This window comes from Chrysochloris asiatica, unplaced genomic scaffold (genome assembly GCF_000296735.1).
Source record: "Chrysochloris asiatica unplaced genomic scaffold, ChrAsi1.0 scaffold00091, whole genome shotgun sequence".
Lineage (NCBI taxonomy): Eukaryota > Metazoa > Chordata > Mammalia > Afrosoricida > Chrysochloridae > Chrysochloris > Chrysochloris asiatica.
Window position 1 is genome coordinate 9,125,584 of NW_006408609.1, and position 8,835 is coordinate 9,134,418.

Below are 8,835 nucleotides of genomic sequence, written 5' to 3' on the forward strand. Positions count from 1 at the left end.
TACTGTAACTAGAATTAGGTTATGGTTGCATATCATTGTCAATATACTAAATTCTAGTGAATTGTACACTTAAGATGGTGAATTTATGTAATGTGAATTTTACCTCTTTCAGTTCAAACGTGCAAGATGCTCCTTGGAAATCCAATATAGGGTCGCTATGAGTTGGAGCCAACTCAACGACACTTAACAGTAACAACAGATAGATAGATAGATAGATAGATAGATAGATAGATAGATAGATAGATAGATAGATAGATAAATAGATAGATAGAAAGAGACATAGAGAGATACATAGAGAGAGAGAGAGAGAGAGAGAGTTCTGGCAGCGTAGTGGTTACGAGTCAGGCTGCTAACCTCAAGGTCAGCTGGTTCAAAACTACCAGCTGCTCTGTGGGAAAAAGACGAGGCTTTATGGTCCCATAAAGATTTACAGCCTCGGAAATTCTATGCAGGGTTGCTTTGTGTTAGAACTGACTCCATAGCACACCACCACAATCACTACTATATATATATATATATGGATCTCTGGTAGCGTAGTGGTTACGAATTGGACTGCGAACCTTAAGGTCAGTGGTTCGAAACTACCAGCCACTCCGCGGGAGAAAGATGAGGCTTTCTACTCCCGTAAAGATTTACACCCTCGGAAACCCTGTACAGGGTTGCTATGGGTCAGAACTGACTCGATGGCACTTAACAACAACAACAGCTATATATATATATATATAGAGAGAGAGAGAGAGAGAGAGAGAGAGGCTAGAGTCCTGGTATAGCTCTGTAAGATAAGTGCTGGACTTCTAACCACTATGTTGGCATTTCAAACCCACCAGTAGCTCATGGTAACCCTATACAGGGTCTCCATGAGTTGGAACTGATTTGAAGGCACTTAACTGTTGACATATCTACTACATAAATGTACACTTACTGGCTCCACATGATAAGCAGTGGACTTCGAACCACAAGGTCAATAGTTCGAGCCCACTAGCCACTCCGTGGGAATGAGATTTTTTTTTTTTTTTTTATTTTACTTCCTCAAAGATAAAAAGCCTTGGGAATCCTCAGAACTGACTCAAAGACACTTAACAAGAACAATAACTATAACAAAACTGTATTTGAAAGAAGAAAAGAAAACAGATTTTTGTGTATTCATTACTTTTTGTACTAGGTTTGAGTCTGTCATTCTTAGGTCATTAAAAACACACTAATTTTTCTTCCAATATTCTAGGCACAAAACGATGGTAAACTTATTGGGTATTCCCTGTGGCAGTTAACTTTCATTATCATTAGCAGATTGGCAGTGTGCATGTAGTTCATGAGTCTAATATGTGAATCATTGTTTGCAGTGTCTGGTCATGTTTTCTACATCGTAGTTTCACCTGCAATCTGACTTTTACTCAACAAGGGTGACCTCAGAGATGGCTGAGCTATCTGCCCTCTGTTTCCCAGAAGATCATAATTATGTTGCAATTTAAATTGTGTTTCAAGGTAACTTTAATCCCTTTCCAGACTATATAGTCTTCTCAATTCAGTGTGCCATTGTGCTACCTCTTGGAAATCTGATATATCACTCATTCTTTGGACATCTTAGTGTAGTGAAGTTTCAGTAAGTGTTGCTTCAATACTGGTATGTGGTAGTCCTAATATTAAATCACCTGTGAGTGATCTGCTTGAACAAGCCTCTTGGTGATTTTGAAATATGCTAAATTTGATAACCACTGGTTTAGGTAATTAATAATAACTATAATAGACAAGGAGTCCTGGTGTGGCCCTGTGGGCTAATGCGTCAGACTGCAAAGTCGTTTGAACTGCAATGTCAGTGGTTCAAGCTCACCAGCTGCTCCTTGGAAACCCCATACATGGTTGCTCTGGGTTGGAATGGACTCGACGGCAATCCACAACAACAACATAATAGACAAGGAGCCCTGTTCATCTTGTGGGTTATGAGCTGGACTACTAATTGCAAGGTCAGTAGTTTGAATCTACCAGCCACTCAGCAGAAGATAGATGAGGCTTTCTGCTCCTGTCAAGATTTATAAATCATGAACCCAGTACACAACCACCACAGAAAAACCTTATAAATTCAATACTTAATACAACACCAGCTGATTTCTTCCTCACATACAGATAGGCAAGCTTCTTGTTTCTTGGAGGAAAGACATCTTGAGCACCTGGATTCTAAATTGCTGATAAAGGTAAAGAAGTGCTTGCAAAGAGTTTATGGGTCAGGCTAAGAAATAGCTTACATCACTTTGCCCATATTCATTGGCTAAATCCCAGTCACATAATTATAACACACTACAAGGAAGGCTGAGAATACAGAGAAATACATGGTTACTTGTAAACCTAATAGTATGCCACAAGCAGGATCAGAGAAACACTATGTTACTTTAACAATGCAGATAGGTTGTTCTGACATTTTTGTTTTATTATTTTTTGTCAGCATCCACAAGCTCCTGCACTATACCATTCCTTTGAAAGTGTCTCTTCATTCCTTCTGGAGCTTTATATCTGAATCTGTCTGTGGTCAGGGTCAGGACCAGACTAGGCAGTACAAACATTCTTTGAAATAAAAGGCCAAGTTCAAACTGTATTGTAAGGTAGAAATAAGAGATAGCTACCTCCCAACCTATAACCTTCTCATCCCTGAGTTGATTCTCCCATATCTTGGGAGAATCAACCTTGAGTCATTTGTATTGTTACTGGTATTTAACTCTCAATAAACTATCATAAACTCCAATCTCGTAGTTGCCAGGCTGGCAATATAAACAGATGCACCAGGCCATTTGTAATATAACTGAGGGAACAAGGGACTATGCCCAACAAATCAGCACAGGTTCCATCCAAAGGAAGACTATCCCCCAGTTCTGGCCAATTGCTCCTGTTTAGGAATGTAACCACAGTGATACTAGACCTTTCCCCCATCTTTTTCAAAGGGAAACAAAACATTTGTTTATTTTAATGACGTTTCTGAATTTCACAAGCTTCTCATGAGAAACAAAACATTACTGTAGAATTGACCCAGGGGCCACCAGCTTTCCACTATTGTGCTGAACCATACATTCACACCTCAATTTTCTACTGATGAATTTTAAATTGTTAAAAATTGTAAACTCAAATTTACAACTTAAAATCATCTCTATTTTTTCATATGAAAGCTGACCAGTTTGTTCACTAACATTCTTCTTATTTCTCTTCCTTAAATTTGTATTAGTCATGTTATTATTAAGCCTTATATTCGTATTCATCTAAGTTGGCACTTCTTTCTATGGGAGAAAGATATGGCTTCCTGCTCTTGCAGGAATTTGCAGCTTTGGAAACCCTATGAGTCAGAACCTACTCAGTAACATGTAGGAAGAAGTTGGTGTTGATTTTTCGGGTCCCATTTTTAAGGTAAGAAAATTAGTGATTCTGTAAACCTTTCTTCTTCCTGTTTTAAATACATCTTAAAGTTTAAACTACTTAAATTTTATGTAGATAAAATTTGTACAAATTTGTTTATACTGGATCATTATGAGTAAGAACACACTCAAAGTTACTCAACAACAACAACTATTGTTGTGGTTAGGTGTGTAAAGTCACTTCCTATTCCTAGTGACCCTATGTACAACAGAACAAAACCCTGCCTGGTCCTGTACCATCCTCATAATTGTTATGTTTGAGTCCATTGTTGCTGCCATTGGGGATCTCACTGGGGATCGTCCTCTTTTTCGCTGACCCTCCACTTTACTAAGCATGACATTCTTCTCCAGGGATTGGTCCCTTCTGGTGACATTTTATGCCCTTCCTCTTCAATTTGTCATTTCTGGCAAAAAGTAAACCATATGATTGATTCAAAATGGTCAATACCTGTCCATTTCTGCACATGAATGCCTAGGATATCATTCTTTATGGGTTCCAGTTCATTTTTGAAGACTTCCTATTTCCCTAGATTCATACTTTGTACATTCTACATTCCTATTATTAAAGGAGTCCTGGTGTGGCGCTGTGGGTTAATGTGCCAGACTGCAAAGTCATTTGAACTGCAAGGTTGGTGGCTCAAGCTCACCAGCTGCTCCTCGGAAACCCTATACAGAGTCGCTATGGGTCAGAACGACTCAGTGGCACTTAACAACAACAACATTATTAATGGATGGTTGCAACTATTTCTTATCATTTTTGTTGTGTCCCATCAGCAAATGAGGACAGTGAAAGATTTGCTTCATTCATGTCATTAAAGTTAACTCTATTTTGAGGTGACAACATTTCTCCATTAGCATTTTGAGTGCATTCCAACCTGAGAGGCTCATCTTCTTGCATTCTATCAGTCAATGTTTCGCTGCTATTCATAAGGTTTCAGTGACCATTCATAAGTAGTCAGCTTCTCCTTCCTAGTCTTTGTTAGTCTGGAAATTATTGAACATGGGTGACCCTACTGTTATTTAAAATACCGGTGGTATAGTTTATAGCAGGACAGCAACACACAAGTCAAAAAAGTATAACAAAATGACAGACAAGTGGTGGATGTTCTTTTTGTTGTTAAGTACTGCTGAGTTGGTTTTGACTCATCATTATCTAATATAAGATTTCTAAAGGTGTACACTTCAAAAGCAGAAAGCCTCTGTCTCTCATGGAGTAGCGGGTGACCTGGAATCACTGACCTTCTGGTTCACAGCCTAGTGTTTACCCTACAGAGCCACCATATTCCAAGTGGTAGATACTATTATAATGAATTAAATATTTAACTGCATGAAACCATTAATTAAGAAATAAAATCGTATATTAATTTGACTTGACTGAACAAATCTGCTGCAAAAGACTCTTTAGAATTAAAAAACAAAAAATGCAGCTTTACTGGCTACGGTGTACCTGACCCAAGCCATGGTGTTTTCAGTGGCCTTATATGCATTTAAAGTCAGAGAATGAAAAAAAAAAAAAAAAATGTATTTAATGCTGTATCTAAATGGTGGTACTAGTGAGGAATGTGGAATGCACCATGAACTGCCAGAATAATTAACTAATCAGTCCTAGAAAAATACAAGAATTTTGCTGAAAGCAAGAATTATGAGACTCTTAGTCTCATCAGAAAAGATCAATTGCTAAAAAGGGGGACCAAGCAGAGGGAAAACCTCAACAAAATGGATTTACACAATAGAGGAAACAATGGAGTCAAAGGACTCAAAGTCATTAAAGATATTGGAGATGATGCAGGTAGGATCCAATAACATTTTGTTCTGTTATAGATAAGGTTTTCATGAGTTGAAGTCAATTCGATGGTAACTAACAAGAACAAATATTTTATGTTTTACCTCTAGTATTAATTCTGAAATACAGAACCAACAATTATTTCCAATATTATCATTATTGTTGTTGTTGCTGTTGTTGGGTGCCATCGATTCGGAACAGACTCATAGTGACCTTATGTACAGCAGAACAAAACACTGCTATTAATCGCTGTATAACTGAGTCGAGTGATGCAACCGTATTTGATTAGACTTGGGTTCCTCAATGAATGATGGCCAGGGGATTCTCTTACATTCTTTTCTTATACTTCATGAGTAGCTCAAAATCATTTCACATTGCACTTTTCTTCATATTTGGCCCATGGATTCCTTATTCAGATTTTTGTTTTTTTTAAGAGTTTCAACCACAACTCATATGTCAGTTTGTCATACTGTGGTGGCTTGTGTATTGCTGTGATTCTCGAAGTTATGCCATGGGTATTTTAAATACCAGCAGGGTCACCCATGGTGCATAAGTTTCAGTTATGTTCCAGACGAAGATAGACTAGGAAGAAGGAGCGAGGACTGTTTCCAAATATTTAGTCACTGAGAACCTTATGAATAGCAGTAAACTGTCAGCACCAAAATATTTCATGTTGAATCATCATGAATAGCACCAGAATATTGTCAGATATAGTGCCAGAAAATGAGCCTTTCAGGTTGGAAGGCACTCAAAGTACAACTGGGGAGGAGCTGCATCCTCAAAGTAGATTTGACTGTGATAATGCAAATGGAGTAAAACCTTCAGGACCTTCATTTGATGATGGGGCAAAACCCAAAAAGAAGAGAAATAGCAATAAATAACCATTAATAACCAGAACATGGAATTATGAAGTATGAACCTAGGAAAATAGGAAATTGTCAAAACTGACACGGAACACGTAAACGTCAATATCCTAGGCATTAGTGAGCTGAAATAGACTGGTATTGGCCATTTTGAATCTGAAAGTCACATGATTTACTACGCCAGGAATCAAAAATTGAAAAGGAATGCTGTTGCATTCATCATCACAGAGATTATATCAAGATCTTTCTTGAAGTACTACACTGTTTGTTATAGGGTAATAGGCATAGTGGTTATGAATCGGGCTGCTAATTTCACAGTCAGCAGTTCAAAACTACCAACTCTTCCATGGTAGAAAGATGAGGCTTTCTGCTACCATAAGGATTTACAGCCTCTGAAACCCTGTACAGAGTCGCTATGAGTCGGAACCGACTCCATGGCACATAACAACAACAACAGGGAAGACCAGGTAATATCACTAATAATTCAAATCTATACACCAATCACTAAAGCCAGTATGATGAAATTGAAAAATAGCATCATCTTCTTCAGTATGAAATTGATAAAACATGCAATCAATATATATTGATAAGTTACTAGTGATTCGAATGGAAAGGTAGGAAACAAAGAGAAAGGATCAGTAGTTTGATAATGTGGCCCTGGTGATAGAAATGATGCTGGGATCACATGATAGAATTTTTCAAGACCAATTGCTTCATTGCAAATAACTTTTTTAAAGAACATTTCACCAGATGGAATACACAGAAATCAAATTGACTGCATCTGTGCAAAGAGACAGTGGAAAAGTTCTATATCATTAGACAAAACAAAGCCAGAGGTAGACTGTGGAACAGATCATCAATTGCTCATATGCAAATTCAGGCTGAAGCTGAGGAAAATTAAAACAAGTCCATGACAGCCAAACTATGATCTTAAACATATCCCACCTGAATTTAGAGACTATCTGGGGAACAGATTAGATGCATTAGACACTAAAGACCAAAGACCAGAAGAGTTGGGATATGACATCAAGGAAGAAAGCAAAAGGTCATTAAGAAAACAAGAAAGAAGGAAAAGACCAAAATGAATTGTTAGAAGAGACACTGAAACTTGATGTCTAGCAAAGAGATGCTAAAGCAAATGGAAGAAATGAGGAGTCAAAAGAGCCAAATAGAAAATGTCAAAGGTCAACTCAAGAAGACAAAGTCAAATATTTAAAAAAATGTGCAGAGACTTGAAATAAGAAAACCGAAAGAGAAGAACACACTCAGCAATTCTTAACCTAAGGGAAGTGAAGAAAAATTTCAAGCCTTGACTTGCAGTATTGAAGGATTCTGTGGGCAAAATATTGAATGATGCAGAAAGCATCAAAAGAAAATGGAAGAAATACACAGAGTCACTGCACCAAAAAGTAATGGTTGATGTTCAACTATTTCAAGAGATAGCATATGATCAAGAGCCAATGATCCTGAAGGAAGAAGTCCAAGGTGCTTTGAAGGCATTGGCAAAGAACTAGGATCTGGGAATTGATGGAATGCAATTGGAAATCTTTCAACAAATTGATGCAGCACTGGAGGCACTTACTCACCTACGCCAAGAAATTTGGAAGACAACTACCTGGCCAACTGACTAAAAGAGATCCATATTTGTGCCCATTTCAAAGAGTTTGACACATGGAATGAGGCAATTATCTGATAATGTCATTAATATCACATGCAAGTTAAATTTTGCTAAAGATAATGCAAAAATGGTTGCAACCATACATTGACAGAGAACATCCAGAGGTTCAAGCTGGATTTAGAAGAGGACTTGGAATGAGGAATGTCATTGCTGACATCAGATAAATCTTGGCTGGAAGCAGAGATTACCAAAAAGATGTTTACCTATATTTTTTTGACTACACAAAGGCTTTTTTTGGTTGCATGGATCATGACAAACTAGGGATAATATAGAGAAGAATGAGTATTCTGCAACACTTAATTGTGCTCATGACCTGTACTTTGACCAAGAGGATGTTGTTGAACAGAAAAAGGGAACACCTAATGGTTTAAAATTAGTAAAGGTTTGAATTAGGGTTGTACTATTTCATCATACTTAATCAATCTGTATGCTGAACCAATAATCCCAGAAGATGGATTATATGAAGAAAAACATGGCATCAGGCTTGGAGGAAGATTTATTAACAACCTGTGATGTGCAGATAATACAACCTGGTTTGCTAAAAGTGAAGAAGACTTAAAATATTTACTGATAAAAATCAAAGACCACAGCCTTTTGTATGGGTTGCACCTCAATGTGAAGAAAACAAAAATCCTCACCACTGGACCAATAAACAACATTATGATAAATGGAGAAAAGATTGAAGTTGTTGAAGACTTCTTTTGCTCAGATAAACCATCAACAATCATGAAAGCAGAAGTCAAGCAATGAGATGACATATGGCATTAGGCAAATTTGCTGTAAAATCTCTTTAAACTGTTGAAGAGCAAAGGAATCAATTTGAGGACTAAGATGTGCCTGACCCAAACCATGGTATTTTCAACAACCTCATATACATGTGAAGGAGCTCTGATAGTGTAGTGGTTACAAGTCAGGCTGTTAACCTCAAGGTCAGCAGTTGAAAACTACCAGCTGTTCCATGGGAGACAGATGGGGCTTTCTGCTCCCATAAAGATTTACAGACTTGGAAACCCTATACACGGTCACTATAAGTTGGAACCAACTCCACAACACACCACCACCATGTTGCTGTTGTTGTTAGGTGCCATCAAGTCGGAACCGACTCATAATGACCCT